We start from the raw sequence: 21328 nt of genomic DNA, 5'->3' as shown, positions 1-21328 counted from the left end.
CCTAACTTCTCCAATCTATCTTCATAACTGAAGTTCCTGATCCCTAGAACCATTCTCCTGAATCCTTTCTGCACTCTCTCCAATGCCTTCATGTCTGTCCTCAAGTGCGGCGCCCAGAATTGGCCATAATACTCCAGCTGAGGCCAAACTAGTGTCTTATACAAGTTCAACATAACTTCCTTGCTCTTGTACTCTATGCCCCTATTAATAAAGCCCAGGAGACTGGATGCTTTATTAACCGCTCTCTCAACCTGTCCTGCCATCTTCAATGACTTATGCACATATACACCGAGGTTCCTCTGTTCCTGCACCCGTTTTAGAATTGTACCCTTTATTCTATATTGCCTCTCCATGTTCGTCCTACCAAAATGAATCACTTCACATTTCTCTGCATTGAACTTCATCTGCCACCTGTCTGCCCATTCCACTAACTTGTCTATGTCCTTTTGAAGTTCTACACTATCCTCACAGTTCACAACGCTTCCAAGTTTTACATCATCTGAAAACTTTGAAATTGTGCTCTGTACACCAAGGTCTAGGTTATTAATATATATCAGGAAAAGCAAGGGTCCCACCACTGACCACTGGGGAACTCCACTACAAACATTCCTCCAGCCCAAAGAACATCCATTAACCATTACTCTTTGCTTCCTGTCACTCAGCCAATTTTGTATCCATGTTGCTAGCATCCCTTTTATTCCATCAGCTATAAGTTTGTTCACAAGTCTATTGTGTGGCACTGAATCAAATGCCTTTTGAAAGTCCATGTACATCACATCAACAACCCTCTCTATTACCTCCTTAAAAAGCTCCACCAAGTTAGTTAAACATAATTTTCCCATCAAGAAATCCATGCTGGCTTTCCTTAATTAACTCACATTTGTCTATGTGACTATTGATTTTGTCCCAAATTATTTTTTCCAGGAGTTTCCCGACCACCGAAGTTAAACTGACTGGCCTGTAGCTGTTGAGCTTAACTTTACACCCTTTTTTGAACAAGGGTATAACATTTGCAATTCTCCAGTCCTCTGGCACCACCCCAGAGTCTATGGAAGACTGAAAAGTTATAGCCAGTGCCTCTGCAATTTCTACCCTCACTTCCCTTGGATGCATTTCATCTGGTCCTGGTGCTTTATCCACTTTATGTACAGACAGCCTATCTAGTACTTCCTCTTTATCAATTTTAAACCCCTCTAGTGTCTGAATTACCTCCTCTTTCAACATTTCCTGGGTTGCGTCTTCTTCCTTGGTGAAGACAGATGCAAAGTATTCATTTACTACCTCAGCTATGCCCTCTACCTCCATGTGTAAATCCCCTTTCTGGTCCCTAATCGGCCCCACTCCTCCTTTTAACACCTTTTTACTATTTATATGCCTATAGAAAACTTTGGGATTTCCTTTAATGCTAGCTGCCAGTCTCTTTTCATGTTCTCTCTTTGCTTCTCTTATTTGCTTTTTCACTTCTCCTCTGGACCTTCTATATTCAGCCTCGTTCTCAATAGTATTTTCTACCTGGCATCTGTCATAAGCACACTTTTTCTTCTTTATCTTAATCTCTACTTCTTTTGTCATCCAGGGAGCTCTGGATTTGTTTGCCTTACTTTTCCCCTTAGATGGAACATACTTTGACTGTGCCCGAACTATCTCTTCTTTGAAGGTAGCCCATTGTTCATCTACCAGTTTTCCTGCCAGCTTTTGACTCCAATTTATTCGCCCCACTGAAGTTGGCCTTCCCCCAGTTAATTACTCTTACCCTGGATTGCTCTTTGTCCTTTTCCATCGTCAATCTAAACCTTATGATACAATGATCACTATCCCCTAAATGCTGTCCTACTAATACTTGATCCACTTGGCCCATCTCATTCCCAAGAACCAGCAGTGCCTCCTTTCTGATTGGACTAGCAACATACTGTTGTAGAAAATTTTCCTGAACACACTCTAGGAACTCTTGCCCCTCTCTGCCCTTTACACTATTATTATCCCAGTCTATATTTGGATAATTAAAGTCCCCCATTAATCTTTGCACCTTTCTGTAATTTACTTGCAAATTCGTTCCTCCATGTCCTTCCCACCAGCTGGTGGCCTATAGACAACACCGAGCAATGTAACTGCACCTTTTTTGTTCCTTAGCTCTAGCCAAATTGATTCTGTCCTCGACCCCTCTGCGATATCCATTTTCTCCAGCACTGCAATGCTCTCCTTAATCATTATCGCCACCCCTCCCCCTTTTTTCCCTTCCCTATCTTTTCTGAACACCTTGTATCCAGGAATATTTAACACCCAGTCCTGCCCTTCTTTGAGCCAGGTCTCTGTTATAGCCACAACATCATATTTCCACATGGCAATCTGTGCCTGTACCTCACCAGTCTTATTAATCACACTCCGTGCATTCACATACATGCACATTAACCCTGATTCAGACTTCATTACTTTCTCCCTTACTCTGACCCCACTTACTATTCCCTACTCTCAAATTTTCTATATCCCCCAGAATTCTACACACCTTGGTATTCCTCTCTAATACTTGCTCCTGGTTCCCACTCCCCTGACAAGTTACCAGTTTTGCTTCCGTCCAATCTGAACTCCCTCTCAGGTTCCCATCCTCCTGACATTTTAGTTTAAACCCTCCCCAACAGCACTAGCGAATCTGCCTGCGAGGATATTCGTCCCAGTCCTGCTAAGATGCAACCTGTCCATCTTTTACAGGTCTGACCTGCCCCAGAACGGTCCCAATGTCTTAGAAATCTGATGCCCTCCCTCCTACACCAGTTCTCCAGCCATGTGTTCAATCGCTCAATTCTCCTATTCCTTTGCTCACTTGCATGTGGGACTGGGAGTAATCCTGAGATTACTGCTTTTGAGGTCCTGTTTTTAATCTCTTTCCCAGCTCCCTAAAATCTGCTAAAATCTCCCTCATCCCCTTTCTTAACTATGTCATTGGTACCGATGTGGACCACGACCTCTGGCTATTTGCCCTCCGCCAGAAGAATGTTCTGCAGCCGCTCCGTGACAGCCTTGACCCTGGCACCAGGGAGGCAACACATCATCCTGGAGTCAGGTTTACTGCCGCAGAAACGCCTGTCTGTTTCCCCAACTAACGAATCCTCTATCAATACTGCTCTTCCACCCTTCCTGTGCAGCTGAGCTAACTGTGGTGCCACAAACTTGGCTCTGACTGCAGACCTCTGAGGAACCACCGCCCTCACCAGTATCCAAAATGGAAACCCGATTAGCGAGTGAGATCGTCTCAGGGGACTCCTGCACTACCTGCCTGGTTCTTTTAGACTGCCTGGTGATCACCCATTCCCTATCTGCCTGCATACTTCCAACCTGTGGTGTGACCACCTCCCTAACTGCGCTATCCACATAGTTCTCTGCCTCACGGATTCACAACAATGAATCCAGCTGCCACACGAGTTCCGAAACCCGGAGCTCAAGCTTCTGCAGCCAGTGACACTTCCTGCAGATGTGTCTGTCCAGGACACATGGTGCATCCATGACTTCCCACATACCACAGGATGTACATTCCACTCGACAGAGCTGCCCTGCCATACCTTAACTTTACAGACTATTTATTATAAGTAGAATAGCTTACCAGGTACTCACCAAACAGCTCCTTCCACTACACTAAAGCAGGAACCAAATTCTGGAGGGTTAAAAAAGTATGAAAAAAGTAGAAAAATGGAGCACCACCTCGCCCCTCACCAAACTCGCTCCTCACCAAACTCGAATCTCCACCCTCAGCTTGCAATCTTCACACCATTTGCAAACTGCATCCAGACCTTTTATCTATAAGGTAAATCCCAGTTAAATGCTAACTGCAGACGGGACTTTTATAAAGATAACAACACTTAAAATTCCCACTCACCAAACTCAAATCTCCACACTCAGCTTGCAGTTTGCACTCCGTTTGTTATAAATGTTAATAAAGTTAATAAATCCATAATGTTAATAAATGCAGTGTTACAATTGACCCTAATATTACGAACTATCCATTGCCTTATATCTTAAGATATTTCTGGAGGGTTTGCTCACAAAATTGTATGACGGGGTTCAAACTGGACAGGTGGGAACATAACTGCGGAAAACCAGGAAGTAATAGATGATGGAGAGCTGGTTAATCATACTCCACCACTATAGATACAATATATAGATACTGATGGGGAAAAACCATTGAGTGAAACTCAGAGAGCCCAATGGTGTGCTGGTGCCACTTTCGTTTGAGAATGTTTGTCATCCTTTGATTTGCTTCCACAGATGAATTTTCTCATTTGTCCTTACATCTGCTGTTATCCCCAGTAACCACCTACTTTGGTTATTTTACATCATGCTACAAAAAGTATTTTTTATTCCTCACAGGGAAAGAGGACTCCAAAGATTGGGTGATATCTACCTAATCCCATTCATCTTTTTTCTCTCTCACAATCTGGTACCAGGGTTTGCTATATTCAATTGGTTAAATTTAATAAGTATTGAGGGCCCTATTGTTCACTCATTGGGGACAAGATTCATCAAGGTTCCTGCCTGGTCTTCTTCCCACTGGCAATATAGCACTTTCCTTTTCTCTTGCCGTGGAGGAATATAGGGACGGACAGCTCCATTATCAGGGACACTCCCAAATCCTCAGCCTACACTAAAAGAAAGAAAAAGAAAGAACTTGCATTTATATAGCGCCTTTCACAACCTTAGGATGTCCCAAAGCGCTTTACAGCCAGTGAAGTACTTTTGGACTGTAGTCAGTGTTGTAATGTAGGAAATGCAGCAGCCGATTTGCACAGAGCAAGATCCCACAATGTGATAATGACCAGATAATCTGTTTTTGTGATGTGCATTGAGGGATAAATATTGGCCAGGACACCAGGGAGAACTCCCCTGTTGTTCTTCAAAATAGCGCCATGGCATCTTTTACATCTACTTAAGAGAGCGGACATCTCATATCATCTGAAAAATGTACCTTTGACAGTGCAGTAAGCCTAGATTTTTGTTCTCAAGTCTCTGGAGTGGAACTTGTATCCACAGAAGGACAAGGGGAGCAGCCGCCTGGGAAAGCAACTTGGACTCCCGTATCTAATCGCTGCATGGCAACCCCTGCTGGGCGTGTGGATGTATGAGTGCCAGATGAGAACACGATGGGGCTTGTAGGTGATGCCCCAACCCAGTGTCTATGAATCCTTGCTCACTATCAAGGTGTCAGCCAAGGCTCAGTGGGTACCACCTCACCTCTGGGTCAGAAGATTGTGGCCTCAAGTCCCATTCTAGAGATTTGAGGAAAAAAACCTAGGCTGACACTCCAATGCAATACTGAGAGAGAGCTGCACTGCCAGAGGTTCTCCATTGGGTGTAAAGCATTTGGGACATCCTGAGGTCGTGAAAGGTGCTATGTGAATGTGAGTCCTCGGGCAATGCAGCGGACAGCAACTATTGACTGTGGGACATACCATTTTGCAGAAAGCCAAGAAAGAAGAGGGAGGAAGCCTGGGGGTGAATTTCCATGGCGCTTAGTGGGAATTGAGGTGGGGGAGGGTCTCCCACTTGCTCACCGTAACTTTGGTGCAAGAGCCACAGACCTACCCTCCGCCCAATTGGATCAATTGCTGGGTCATTTTCCATGCTTTTGGCCAATGATTGTGGAGGACCCCTGTGAAAATTCACCCCCTCATTTAGAAAACAATCTATTGCTCACACATCTCCCTGATTGAAAATAGCACAATTAAAATCCTCCATCCATCACTTGGGACAGCCAAAAGGGCAGTTTGGTTATAGAAAAGAAAACACAAGCAGCTCAAATTTCTGTTGCTAGTTCTAATTTTTTACATTATCCCCCTGGCAACAGCTTGAGGAGCCACTGGAGTCACTGCGGATCATCAGGGAGCAAGGGAGTTTCCTGGATCGTAGTTTCCAGGAGGTTGTGACCCTACAGGCAGTAAAAGTTCAGGATACTAGGTGGGTGGCCATGCAAAATACTAGGAAGAGGAATAAGTGCAGGAGTCTTCGGGGTGCGTGCCACTTTCAAACAGGTACTCAGCATTGGAGACTGCTGAGAGTGAAGGAGTGCAGTCCAGACCATGGCGCCAATGGGCAAAGGACTGTACAGGAGGGTGCAACAAAGTGTAGAAATGCCATTGTTATCAGAGATTCCATAGTCGGGGACAGACAGGCATTTCTGTAACCACCATCGTGAATCCCGCATGGTATGTTGCCTTCCTGGTGCCAGGGTAAAGGACATCACGGAGAGGGTGCAGGATATTTTGCAGGGGGAAGGGAGTGAGCCAGACGTTGTGGTACATGTTGGTACCAACAACATAGCGAGGGCAGGTATTGAGGTCCTAAATTCAGATTTTAAGCTCAGGGTGGCACACTGGCGCAGTGGTTAGCACCGCAGCCTCACAGCTCCAGTGACCCGGGTTCGATTCTGGGTACTGCATGTGCGGAGTTTGCAAGTTCCCCCCGTGACCACGTGGGTTTTCGCTGGGTGCTCCGGTTTCCTCCCACAGCCAAAGACTTGCAGGTTGATAGGTAAATTGGCCATTATAAATTTCCCCTAGTATAGGTAGGGGAATTAAGGGAAGGTGGGGATGTGAGAGGGTAATGGGATTAATGTAGGATTAGTATAAATGGGTGGTTGATGGTCGGCACAGACTCGGTGGGACGAAGGGCTGTTTCAGTGCTGTATCTCTAAATAAATAGATTTTCAGGAGCTAGGGAGCAAGTTAAAGAGTAGGACCTCAAAGGTAGTAATCTCTGGATTATTCCCAGTGCGACGCACTAGTGAGAGTAGAAATAGGAAGATAGGGAGGATCAATGTGTGGCTTGTAGCAGGGTGCAGGAGGGAGGGTTTCAGATTCTTGGGGCATTGGCACCAGTTCTGGGGCAGAAGAAAAGGGCAGGTTGCACCTCAACAGGACTGGGACCAATGTCCTCACAGGGAGATTCACTACTGTGGTTGGGGAGGGTTTAAACTTAATTGGCAGGGTGATGGGCAGCAGTATATAGAAGTAGAAAAGAGGAATAAGGTACTTAATGTGAGAGTGTTGAACAGTACTAGAGAAGGGAGTAGTTCCATATTAGATAGGAACAGACTGAGAAGGGCTACGAGGAATACAAAGACAGGATTACAATGCATGTATGTGAATGCACAAAGGGTGGGGAATAAGGTTGGTGAGCTACAAGCACAAATAGCAGTATGGGAATATGTTGCAGTGGCAATAACTGAAATGTGACTTAATAAAATGTTGCTTAATATACATGGATATATAATGTTCAGAAAAGATAGAGAAGGAAAAAGGGGGGGTGGGGGGTAGCAGTGTTGATTAGGGAAGACATTGTAGTGTTGGATAGAGGGGATGTCCTTGAGGGGGCAAGGACAGAATCCATTTGGTTAGAATTGAGAAGTAAAAAGGGGATGATCACGCTACTGGGGGAGTTCTATAGAGGAGCAGATCTGGGCAGGAAATCACAGAGATGTGCAAAAATTATAGGGTGCTGATATTGGGAGACTTTAATTACCCAAATATCGATTGGGATAATTTTAGAGTAAAGGGAAAGGAGGGGGTGGAATTATTGGATTATGTTCAGGAGAACCTCTTTGATCAGTATGTTCTTGGCCCAACTAGAAAGGAGGCATTGCTGGATCTGGTGCTGGGAAATGAGGTGGGCCAAGTGGACCAAGTGTCTGTGGGAGTGCGTTTGGCTAAGAGCGATCATCATATCATAAGGTTTAGACGAGTAATGTAGAAAAGCAAAGAATGATACAAGGTCTAGATTGGAAGAGGGCTAATTTCAATGTGATGAGAAGGGATCTAGCCAGGGTAAAGCGGAACCAAAGACTGACATGAAAAACTGTAACAAAACAATGGGATATCATTAAGGAAGAGATGCTTCAGGTACAGGCTAGGTACATTCCAACAAGGGTGTATGATGCATGTCAGGTGAATTCTTCAAGTGAGAACCAAACCAAATACACTAAGTTGAGAGAGGAGGTGAAGAGGGAAGTAAGACTGGAAAAGAGAGAACATGAGAATAGAATGCTAGTCAATGTAAAAGGGAACACAAAAATCTTCTACCCTGCATGTAAATAGTAAGCGGGTAGTAAGAGGTGGAGTGGGGCCTATTAGGGACAAAGAGGGTAATATATTTTTAGAGGCATAGGGCAAGACTAGAATACTTAATGAGTACTTTGAATCAGTGTTTACGAAGGAAGAGGAATCTGACAAAATACCGGTAGAAGCAGGAACAGTAGAGGCAATGGATAGGGTAAAAATTGAGAGGGAAGAGGTACTGGAAAGGCTCGCTATACTTAGGATAAATAAGTCACCTGCTCCGGATGGCTTGCATCCCAGATTGCGAAAGGAAGTGGGGATAGAGATAGCGGAAGAGCTTGCCATAATATTCCAATCTTCCCTAGATGCGGGGGAGGTGCCAGAGGATTGGAGAGTGGCAAATGTGACACCCTTAGTTAAGCAAGGGTGTAAGGACAGTGCTAGCAACTACAGGCCAGTTAGTTTAACATCAGTGGTGGGTAAGGTTTTAGAAACAATAATCGGGGAAAAAGTCAACAGAACATTAGAGAGGTTTGAGTTAATTAACGAGAGCCAACACATATTTGTAAAAGGCAGATCATGCTTGATTAATCTAATTGAATTTTTTGATGAAGTAACAGAAGGGAATGCAGTGGGTGCGGTCTATATGGATTTTAAGAAAGCATGTGACAGAGTAACACATAAAAGGCTGGTTAACAAAATAGGAGAATCAGTGTCCAATTGGATAAAAAAATGTCTTAAGAACAGAAAACAGCGAGTTGTGGTAAATGTTTGTTTTTCAGACTGGAGGATGATAGACAGTGGTGTTCCCCAAGGGTCCATTAGGAGCACTGTTTTTTTCCCTATATATAAATGACTGATTTGGAATACAGAGTAAAATTTCAAAATTTGCTGATGATACCAAACTTGGAGGAGCGGCAAGCAGTGAGGATGATACAAATCATCTGCAACAGGACATAGATAGGCTAGCAGAATGGGCAGACAAATGGCAGATTTAATACAAACAATTGTGAGGTGATGCATTTTGGCAGAAGGGATAGGGTGAGGCAAAAGAGACTTAATGGCGCAGTTCTAAAGAGTGTGCAGGAACAGAGGGACCTGGGGGTGCATGTGCATTGATCTTTGAAGGGGGCAGGACATATTGAGAGAGTGGTTAGTAAAGCATATGGGATATAGAGCTTCATAAATAGAGGCAAAGTGTACAATAGCAGGGAAGTTATGCTGAACCTTTACAAAGCTCTGGTTAGGCCACAACTAGAGTATTGCGTCCAGTTCTGGTTACCACATTTCAGGAAGGGTCTGAAAGTCCTTGAGAGGGTGCAGAGGAGATTTACCAGAATGGTTCCAGGGATGGAGGATTTTAGTTACAAGGTTAGGTTGCAAAAGCTGGTGTCATTCTCCCTGGAGCAAAGGAGATTGAGGGGAGTAATAAAAGCAAAATACTGCGAATGCTGGAAATCTGATATAAAAACAGAAAGTTCTAGAAATACTCAGCAGGTCTGGCAGCATCTGTGAAGAGAAAGACAGAGTTAATGTTTCAGGCCTGTGACCTTTTATCATTCTGATCATCGTTCTGATGAAACGTCACAGACTCTGAACATTAACTCTGTTTCTCTCTCCACAGATGCTGCCAGACCTGCTGAGATTGAGGGGAGATTTGATAGAGGTCTACAAGATTATAGAACATAGAACATAGAATAGAACAGTACAGCACAGTACAGGCCCTTCGGCCCACGATGTTGTGCCAAACCTTTGACCTACTCTAAGATCAAACTACCTACCTACCCTTCATTCTACTATCATCCATGTACCTATCCAAGAGTCGCTTAAATGTCCCTAATGTATCTGCTTCTACTACCACCGTTGGCAGCGCATTCCACGCACCCACCACTCTCTGTGTAAAGAACCTTCCGCTGACATCTCCCCGAATCCTTCCGCCAATCACCTTAAAATTATGCCCCCTGGTGATAGCCCTTTCCATCCTGGGAAAAAGTCTCTGGCTATCCACTCTATCTATGCCTCTCATCATCTTGTACCCCTCTATCAAGTCACCTCTCATCCTTCTTCGCTCCAATGAGAAAAGCCCCAGCTCCCTCAATCTTTCTTCGGAAGACATGCCCTCCAGTCCAGGCAGCATCCTGGTAAATCTCCTCTGCACCCTCTCTAAAGCTTCCACATCCTTCCTATAATGAGGCGACCAGAACTGAACACAATATTCCAAGTGTGGTCCAACCAGGGCTTTATAGAGCTGCAGCATAACCTCACGGCTCTTAAACTCAATCCCCCTGTTAATGAAAGCCAACACACCATATGCCTTCTTAACAACCCTATCAACTTGGGTGGCAACTTTGAGCGGTCTATGGACATGGACCCCGAGATCCCTCTGTTCCTCCACACGACCAAGAATCCTGTCTTTAAGCCTGTATTCCACATTCAAATTCGACCTTCCAAAATGAATCACCACACTTTTCCAGGTTGAACTCCATCTGCCACTTCTCAGCCCAGCTCTGCATCCTGTCAATGTCCCGTTGCAACCTACAACAGCCTTCCACACTACCCACAACTCCAGCAACCTTCGTGTCATCGGCAAACTTGCTAACCCAGCCTTCCACTTCTTCATCCAAGTCATTTATAAAAATCACAAAGAGCAGAACAGATCCCTGCGGAACACCACTGGTCACCGAGCTCCATGCTGAATACTTTCCATCTACTACCACCCTCTGTCTTCTATGGGCCAGCCAATTTTGTATCCAGACAGCCAGCTTTCCCTGGATCTCATGCCTCCTTACTACTCCAGTGGACAGTGAGGACGCAAAGATCATCGCCAAAGGCGCGGCAATCTCTTCCCTCGCTTCCCGTAATATCCTTGGGTATATCCCGTCTGGCCCCGGGGACTTATCTGTCCTCATATCATTCAAAATTTCCAGCACATCCTCCCTCTTAACCTCAACCTGTTCGAGCATATCAGCCTGTTTCACGCTGTCCTCACAAATGGCCTGGTCCCTCTCACTAGTGAATACCAAAGCAAAGTATTCATTTAGGACCTCCCCTACCTCCTCCGACTCCAGGCACAAGTTCCCTCCACTATCCCTGATTGGCCCTACCCTCACTCTGGCCATCCTCTTGTTCCTCACATAAGTGTAGAACGCCTTGGGATTTTCCTTAATCCTACCCGCCAAGACTTTTTCATGTCCCCTTCTAGCTCTCCTAAGTCCATTCTTCAGTTCCTTCCTGGCTACCTTGTAACCCTCTAGAGCCCTGTCTGATCTTTGCTTCCTCAACCTTAAGTAAGCTTCCTTCTTCCTCTTCACTAGCTGTTCCACATCTCTTGTCATCCAAGGTTCCTTCACCCTACCATCCCTTCCCTGCCTCATCGGGACAAACCTATCCAGCAGTCGCAGCAAGTGCTCCCTAAACAATCTCCACATTTCTGTCGTGCATTTCCCTGAGAACATCTGTTCCCAATTTATGCTCCCCAGTTCCTGCCTAATAGCATTGTAATTCCCTCTCCCCCAATTAAATATTTTCCCATCCCGTCTGCTCCTGTCCCTCTCCATGACTATAGTAAAGGTCAGGGAGTTGTGATCACTATCACCGAAATGCTCTCCCACCGAGAGATCTGCCACCTGGCCGTGTTCGTTGCCAAGCACCAAATCCAACATAGCCTCCCGTCTAGTCGGCCTATCTACATATTGAGTCAGGAAACCTTCCTGGACACACCTGACAAAAACTGCTCCATCCAAACTATTTGCACTAAGGAGGTTCCAATCAATATTAGGGAAGTTGAAGTCACCCATGACAACAACCCTGTTACTTCTGCACATTTCCAAAATCTGCCTCCCAATCTGTTCCTCCGTGTTTCTGTTGCTATTGGGGGGTCTGGAGAAAACTCCCAATAAAGTGACTGCTCCTTTCCTGCTTCTGACTTCCACCCATAATGACTCAGTAGACAAACCCTCCTCGACGACCTCCCTTTCTGCAGCTGTGATACTATCCCTGATTAGCAATGCCACTCCCCCACCTCTTTTCCCTCCCTCCCTATTCCTTTTGAAACATCTAAACCCCGGAACATCCAACATCCATTCCTGCCCCTGTGATATCCACGTCTCCGTAATGGCCACAACATCGTAGCACCAAGTACTGATCCATGCTCTAAGTTCATCACCCTTATTCCTGACACTTCTTGCGTTAAAATAGACACACTTCAACCCATCATACTGGCTGCAACTTTGCCCTGTCAATTGTCTAACCTTCCTCACAGACTCTCTGCACTCTGTATCTGCCTGTTCAACAGCTACCCCATCCACTGATCCGTAGCTCCGGTTCCCATCCCCCTGCCAAACTAGTTTAAACCCTCCTGAAGAGCTCTAGCAAACCTCCCGCCCAGGATATTGGTGCCAGGTTTGGATAAGTTAGACAAGGAAAAACTGTTCGCATTAACTGATGGTACAAGGACTAGGGGACACAGATTGAAGGTTTTGGGTGAGAGATGCAGGGGGGGAATATGAGGAAGAACCTTTTTACACAGTGAGTGGTAATGACCTGGAACTCGCTGCCTACGAGGGTGGTGGAAGCAGAGATGATGAATGATTTCAAAAGAAAATTGGATGGGCATTGAAGGAAATAAACTTGCAGGGCTACGGGGATCGAATGGGGAGTGGGACTGACTGGATTGCTCCATGGAGAACCGGCATGGGCCTCATGGCATCTTTCTATGCTGAAAATGACTCTATGATTCTGATGGTTTCCCAGATATATTAAGCCAAGCATCCAGTTCCCCTAGATTGTTCCACAATTAATCCTCTCCACAGGATATTTTTTTCTTCACAGATTCAGTTCTCCTGATCTCTCTAATCCACCGCCAGTGTTGAGGAATCCACACTAGCCTCAAGTACGTGTGAAGGTGCAGGAGGGGCTGTCATTCTCATCTCTGGTCTCAGCCTGCGCAGACTGAGGTTGAATGGCTGTTAGACCCGATTAATCTGGCTTTTGAGAGGGCAGTCTGGAAATTTCTAAAATATAACTTGAACATCTATACTGTGGGAAAGCAAAATTCCAATTTCTTCCACCCACAGCCCTGTCCATTATTTAGGTGTCCTGTGATGCATTAACAAACTACCCTGCAATGACACTCTATCCGACAAAGACACCCCTGCAATGACGCTCTACCCCGCAGCGACACTCTACCCCGCAGCGTCACTCTACCCCGCAGCGACACTCTACCCCGCAGCGACACTCTACCCCGCAGCGACACTCTACCCCGCAGCGACACTCTACCCCGCAGCGACACTCTACCCCGCAGCGACACTCTACCCCGCAGCGACACTCTACCCCGCAGCGACACTCTACCCCGCAGCGACACTCTACCCCGCAGCGACACTCTACCCCGCAGCGACACTCTACCCCGCAGCGACACTCTACCCCGCAGCGTCACTCTACCCCGCAGCGTCACTCTACCCCGCAGCGTCACTCTACCCCGCAGCGTCACTCTACCCTGCAGTAACACACCATCCTGTCTCCTATCGATTTCTAGGTCAAAAAAGCAACAACTTGCATTTATATAGCACCTTTAAAGAAGAAAGGCTTCCATTTATTTAGAGGCTGTCACAAACAAAGGCTACCCCAAAGTGCTTTATAGCCAATGAAGAACAATATCGTCAAACAACCTAAGGTACTTCACTGGAGCATTGTCAGACAGAATTTCACACCGAGCCACATAAGGGAACATTACGACAGGTAACCAAAAGCTTGGTGAAAAAGATAGATTTTAAGGAGTGGCTTGATGGCGGAGACAGATGTAGAGAGGCGGAGAGCTTAAGGGAGGAAATTGGCTTTGGCAACTGAATAGTGGAGTGATGAAAATTCGGTCGTTATTCAGCTTCCTACGAAATGGAATCACTTCATCTTTAATTATAAATATAGAGACATCAAAAACATTTAATTCCACTGTTACTATTGTCTCAGCTTTGAAAACTTCTTTTCATGTCACCAAAGTTGGCATTCTGTTTCAGTCTGACAACTCCAGACTAAGGGCACAATTTCAGTTTTCCAAGGTTGTATTTATTTTTAAAGCCGTGGTTTACTCTAACCTGTCAAGGGCTTCTGGTTTCCAGCAAGCTTGTGTGAATGGTTCTCATACCACTCATGCCATTTCCATGACACTGAAGCCCTTGAGAAGTCCAGAGATGATTTGGTGAATTCCCATTTTATGCCTCTCTCAGTCCTCTGCTTTGGTCAAGACTCTAGGAGTGAGAGAAAATTCCTCCAACTTCCTCTCCTCCCCTCCATTCCCCTCTGCCAGTTTAAAAGTCTTGTTAGAGGTCCGTTGGCAGGTTTCCCAATGCCGAGGTGAGTTTATCCAATGAGTAGCAAAGCCATACAGATCAACAAGCTCTCAGGTATGAGCCCTGGTCTGTGCTGGTCTCACCCTGTGTCAAGGTAGAGCTGTGGTGATTGGGTAAAAGCCCCTGGGTGAGGGAGAAAATGGGGCTGTTATCCCTATTCCTGATCACTATCCAATAACAGCAACTAGAAGCTTAGGTAAGAACAGGAATCAGGTTTGGTTGTGATGCCTAGAATGTCAGCCATGACTCGGTGGATAACACTCATGCCTCTGAGTCAGAAGGTTGTGAATTCACGTCCTACTCCAAGGACTTGAGCACGGAAGATGCGTTGTACTTTGTTTCAAATGAGACATTAAACCAAGGCTCTGTCTGTCCTCTTAGATGGACCTAAAAATATCCCATGGCACTATTTTGAAGAAGAGCAAGGGAGCCCTGGCCAGTATCAATCAATCAACATCATAAAAAAAAATGATCTGCTCATTGACATTACTCTTAGTGGAAGCTTGCTGTGCACAAATTGGCTGCCATGTTTCCTAAACTACAACAGTGGCTACACTTAAAGAAAAAGTACTTGGGACCATCCCGAAGTCGTGAAAGGTGCTATAGAAATGCAAGTCTTTATTTAACTACTGTGATAAAGTACTTGCTTGATCGTCACTGTTGTACATAATAAATAGCCACATAGCACTTCACAGATCCACCCCACTGTTGTACTGTTTTCTCCCTCTCTCTCTGTCGTGATTCTATTAAAATATTTATTTGCCTTTAATTTATTCAGCATGCCTGAAACATTACTTTATCTGTTCTTTCCACAGATGCTGACTGACCCACAGTGTATTTTCCAGCACTTTCTGGTCTTCCAACATTTGCAGGTTTTTTCCTTATTATTTATATAAAGGATGTGTTCAGGAGTAAAACACAGACCTATTGATCAAGAAAACTGGTGGGAGAATACAGAGCAACATTTTCTGATCATATTTGTACACTGGCTTTTACAAGATTGGAATTTAAGACTGGTTTCGAATATATTTTAAGTAACTGGAAAAGACTATATTTGGAAAGCTGCACCCTTGTTATCGTATAGCCCCTGAAAGTCAAATACTTTGCCTGTATATTGTAATGAGGCCGATGGTGTATTGAATGGGCCGTCTGTTCCATATATCCACTGTGCAAAGTAGTTTAATATAAACCACCTGTTCACCTTCCCTCTTCTCAGCTTGAATCTGTGCTTCCCCCCACACCCACCTCAATTAGAGGCAGAGGGTGAGAGAGTCAGAGAGACAGGAAAGGAGAGACAGACAGACATTAAGAGAGTATAACAGAATCAGAGGAGGGGAGAGGGGCAGAGATAGGCAGACAGAGAAGGGGAAGAGAGAAAGGCAGACAGAGAAGGGAAGAGAGAAAGGCAGACAGAGAAGGGGAAGAGAGAAAGGCAGACAGAGAAGGGGAAGAGATAGGCAGACAGAGAAGGGGAAGAGAGAAAGGCAGACAGAGAAGGGGAGAGAGAAAGGCAGACAGAGAAGGGGAGAGAGAAAGGCAGACAGAGAAGGGGAGAAAGATAGGCAGACAGAGAAGGGGCAGAGATAGGCAGACAGAGAAGGGGAAGAGATAGGCAGACAGAGAAGGGGAGAGAGAAAGGCAGACAGAGAGGAGAGGGATTGTCAGAAAGAGCCAAGGAGAGATCAGCAGACAAAGAGAAAGATATTTGCATTTGTAACGTCAGGGCTTCCCAAAATGCTTTACACCCAATGAACAATGTTTTGAAGTGCAGTCACTGTTGTAATGTAGGAAACATGGCACAGTTTGTGCATAGCAAGCTCCCAGAAACGGCAATGAGATAAATGACCAGATCCTTGGTGATAACGGTTGAGAGATAAATTTCAGCCGTCACATCTTCTTCAAATAATGCCACAGAATCGTTTAAGAGGGCAGTCAGGACCTCAATTTAACATCTCATCTGAAAGACGGCACCTCCAACAGTGCAGTACTCCCTCAGTAACGCACTTGAGTGCCAACCAAGATTATGTGCATATAAGCACCATAATATGAAAAATGAAGTTGCAATTCTAGGTCAGGAATTTCATGGGATAGATGCAGAATTAATGTTCCTCTACACTGTCTCAACAAAACACTTTCACTGCCACTTCATCTACCTCCTTTTGCATCAAAGAGACTGCTATAAGGAGACCCTCATAATGAAGGGGGATTGAATATTAACAGACCAAGCATTGTTATGGAGAGCTTTATAAAACAGGACACATATCAACATTCATTCATTAGGCAAAGCTACGAAGTATCATCACCTCATTCCATGACAATATGAAAGGCACAATTCAGCATAGCGGCGCCTCATCAGACCCCTTTCCTATCCTGAGTGGCGTGAAACAGGGCTGTGTTCTCGCACCTACACTGCTTGGGATTTTCTTCTCCCTGCTGCTCTCACATGCGTTCAAGTCTTCAGAAGAAGGAATTTTCCTCCACACAAGATCAGGGGGCAGGTTGTTCAACCTTGCCCGTCTAAGAGCGAAGACCAAAGTACGGAAAGTCCTCATCAGGGAACTCCTCTTTGCTGACGATGCTGCTTTAACATCTCACACTGCAGAGTGTCTGCAGAGTCTCATCGACAGGATTGCAGCTGCCTGCAACGAATTTGGCCTAACCATCAGCCTCAAGAAAACGAACATCATGGGACAGGACGTCAGAAATGCTCCATCCATCAATATTGGCGATCACGCTCTGGAAATGGTTCAAGAGTTCACCTACCTAGGCTCAACTATCACCAGTAACCTGTCTCTAGATGCAGAAATCAACAAGCGCATGGGAAAGGCGACCGCTGCTATGTCCAGACTGGCCAAGAGGGTGTGGGAAAATGGCGCACTGACACGAAACACAAAAGTCCGAGTGTATCAAGCCTGTATCCTCAGTACCTTGCTCTACAGCAGCAAGGCCTGGACAATGTATGTCAGACAAGAGTGACGTCTCAATTCATTCCATCTTCATTGCCTCCGGAGAATTCTTGGCATCAGGTGGCAGGACCGTATCTCCAACACAGATGTCCTTGAGGCGGCCAACATCCCCAGCATATACACCCTGCTGAGCCAGTGACACTTGAGATGGCTTGACCATGTGAGCCGCATGGAAGATGGCAGGATCCCCAAGGACACATTGTACAGCGAGCTCGTCACTGGTATCAGACCCACCGGCCGTCCATGTCTCCGCTTTAAAGACGTCTGCAAACGCAACATGAAGTCCTGTGACATTGATCACAAGTCGTGGGAGTCAGTTGCCAGCGATCGCCAGAGCTGGCGGGCAGCCATAAAGGCGGGGCTAAGGTGTGGCGAGTCGAAGAGACTTAGCAGTTGGCAGGAAAAAAGACAGAAGCGCAAGGGGAGAGCCAACTGTGTAACAGCCTTGACAACCAATTTTACCTGCAGCACCTGTGGAAGAGTCTGTCACTCTAGAATTGGCCTTTATAGCCACTCCAGGCGCTGCTTCACAAACCACTGACCACCTCCAGGTGCTTACCCATTGTCTCTCGAGGCAAGGAGGCCAAAGAACATTAGGGAGAGCTTGGTGAATGCATGTGAGGTGAATGGGCTCTTCAATAATGACCCCAGGTGCTGCCAGCATCCATCTACCAAGACGAGTCACTGGAAAATGTACAATTAAAATAGCCACTTACACAAGGTTAGTGATGGTGCCTGGTGTGCTTTGGAATCATTCCCAGATAGAATCCAACACCTTCAGGAGAAGAGAAATTGCCAGAGAAAGAAGGAAAAATGAAAAACATCATACTACATAGAGTATCACATCAAATGGTCTCTCTGTGCTGCACATTCAGCACAACTGGATCATGCTCCCACCCCTCTTCATCTCACCCTATCACCATATCCTTCTATTCTTCTCTCCCTTATGTGCTGATCATTCACCATAAATGTATCAATGCTATTCACTGTAACCACTCCATGCGGTAGCGAGTTCCACATTCTAACCACTCTCTGGTTAAAGAAGTTTCTCCTGAATTCCCTACTGGATTTATTAGTGACTATCTTATATTTATGGCCACTGGTTTTTTTGTCTCCCCCACAAGTGGAAACATCTTTTCTACATCTTCCCTGTCAAAATCTTAAAGACCCTTATCAGGTCAACCAACCACCTTCCCTTTTCCAGAGAAAAGAGACCCAGCCTGTACAATTATATCACTGGTGACATTCTTATCACCTTGAGGCAGGTTCCAGACCCAACTTATCCAGAACTCCAAAATCAATATTGTATCTGACACAGGATTATATCCATCACCTTGTCCTCATCAATCTCCAACAGCCCCTACCCCATAACAGATTGATTTCAAAATATTCATCCTCATTCGCTAGCCCTCTCCTGTCAGATTTCCCTCCAATCAGGTTTTGACCTCTGCCCTCAGTACCACATGGCTCTTGTCAAAGTCACAAATGACATCCTATGTGTCTGGGACAAAGATAAACTATTTCTCCTTGTCCTTCTCGACCTGTTGGCAGCTTTTGACATGGTTGACCACACCATTTTCCCTCAACACCTCTCCACTGTCGTCCAGCTGTATGGGACTGCACTCACCTGGTTCCATTCTTATCTATCTAGTTGTAGCCAGAGAATCATCATCAATGGCTTCTCTTCTCACTCCCGCACCGTTACGTCTGGTGTCCCCCAAGGATCTATCCTTGTCCCCCTCCCATTTCTCATCTACATGCTGCCCCTCGACGACATCATCCGAGAACATTGATTCAGTTTCACATGTATACTGACAACAGCCAGCTCTACCTCACCACCACCTCTCTCAAACCCTCCACTGTCTCTGAATTGTCAGACTGATTATCTGACATCCCATACAGGATGAGCACAAATTTCCTCCAACTAAATATTGGGAAGTCCGAAGCCACCATCTTCAGTCCCCACCATGAACTCTGTTCCCCAGTTACCGACTCCATCCCTTTCCCTGGCAACTGTCTGAGGCTGATCCAGACTGTTCACAACCTTGGTGTGATATTTGACCCTGAGATGAGCTTCTGACCACATATCTGCGCTATCTGTTTCAGCTCCTCTGCTCCTGAAACTCTCATTCATGCCTTCGTTACCTCTAGACTTGATTATTCCAACACACTCCTGGCTGGTCTCCCACATTCTAACCTCTGTGAACTTGAAGTCATCCAAAACTCTGTTGCCCACATCCTAACTCACACCAAGTCCCGTTCTCCCATCACCCCAATGCTCGCTGGCCTACACTGGCTCCCAGTCCGACAATACCTCAACTTTAAAATTCTCATCCTCATTTTCAAATCCCTCCACGGCCTTGCTCCTCCCTATCCCTGTAATCTCCCCCAGCTCTACAACCCTCTGAGATATCTGCCCTCCTCCAATTATGACCTCTTAAGAATCTCCAATTTTAATGGCTCCACTATTGGTGACTGGGCCTTCAGCTGATGAGACCCTAAGCTCTGGAATTCCTTCCCTCCCTCCACCTCACTTTCGTCCTTTAATGCACTCCTTAAAACCTACCTCTTTGACCAAGCTTTTGGTCAACTGTCCTACTTGTGTATTATTTGACTTGGTGTCCAATTTTGTTTGATAACACTTCTGACTGCCTTAGCAAGTTTTACTAACTAAAGGAACTGTATAAAAACAAGTTGTTGTTGTTGTCTTTCAAAGTGCTTCTGTGACTGTACTTTCTGTCACCACCCCAGTTTCTCTCCTACTTTCTCCTCATTGTCCACCTTCCCCATCGAACCTTGGACAGTTTATTTCAATGAACAGTTGCTTCTGCTGACCCTCACGTCGCCCGAGTTTGCATAATTAAATAGCTTGTTTGTGCGACAGCTTGTGAACATTCCTGAGTATTTTTGTAAGAGGATGTCTGCTTTCGTTCAGTGCTCTCCGCTCCCTGCTGATTTTGTCCTTCGCGCTTAATGTTTGCTTTTCATTGACTCTACTTACAAATTGAGCTGTGAAACAGAGTTCACACAAGCCAATAAAGGCTCTTTAATGGCCCTCACAGTAAGTTACCTGTCAGCATATCAAAGACCAGCCATCAAACTCTAAACTGCTCCCCTCAAGCTCAACAGAAATACTAAGTGATTCACGTGGGCAAAATGCTTCCAACGCAGAAACATTAGCGTCTCCGACCCTCTCCAGTATGATAAGATAGGAAAATGTTGATTACAAAGGAAAGGCTGGTTATGTCATTTCCCAGAAGCAAGCGAAAGTAATCATTATCTTGCATTTTCAGATCCCACAAAGAAAAGAAAAAGCTTGCATTTATATAATGTCTTTCACAACCTTAGGACATCCCAAAGCAATTTACAGCCAATGAAGTACAGTCACTGTTGTATTGTAGGAAACACAGCTGCCAATTTGCACACAGCAAAGTCCCACAAATAACAATGTGATAATGACCAGAGAATCTGTTTTGGTGATGTTGGTTGAGGGATAAATATTGGCCAGAATACTGGGGAAAACTCCCTTGCTCTTTTTCGAAATAGTGCCCTGAGACCTTTTAAGCCACTTGAGAGGGCAGAAAGGGCCATCAGTTTAACATCTCATCCGAAAGTTGAGTCTGCTGACAGTGCAGCGCTCCCTCAGTACTGCACTGGAGCACCAGCCTCGATTTCTATGCTCAGGTCTCTGGAACGGGCCTTGAATCCGCAACCTTCTGACCCAGAGGCAAGAGTGCTACACATTGAGTCACAGCTACCTACTAGGACCCCCCACTCCACCCAATATCTGGCATTATTGTGTATATATATATGTCATTTAAAGTCCTGCATAAGCTCACACTTCCTGTCTAATTTCTTTCAAAATTGCCTATGTAAGTATTTATAATGGAAATTATAACAGTTGTCTGTAATGATTTAGTTGCACACATTTGCCATCACGTTTTTCTTTATTCATTCTCAGGATATGGGCATTGCTGGC

Source organism: Heterodontus francisci, chromosome 20 (genome assembly GCF_036365525.1).
Source record: "Heterodontus francisci isolate sHetFra1 chromosome 20, sHetFra1.hap1, whole genome shotgun sequence".
In the NCBI taxonomy this organism is placed as follows: domain Eukaryota; kingdom Metazoa; phylum Chordata; class Chondrichthyes; order Heterodontiformes; family Heterodontidae; genus Heterodontus; species Heterodontus francisci.
Note: the sequence above shows the minus strand (reverse complement) of the source record.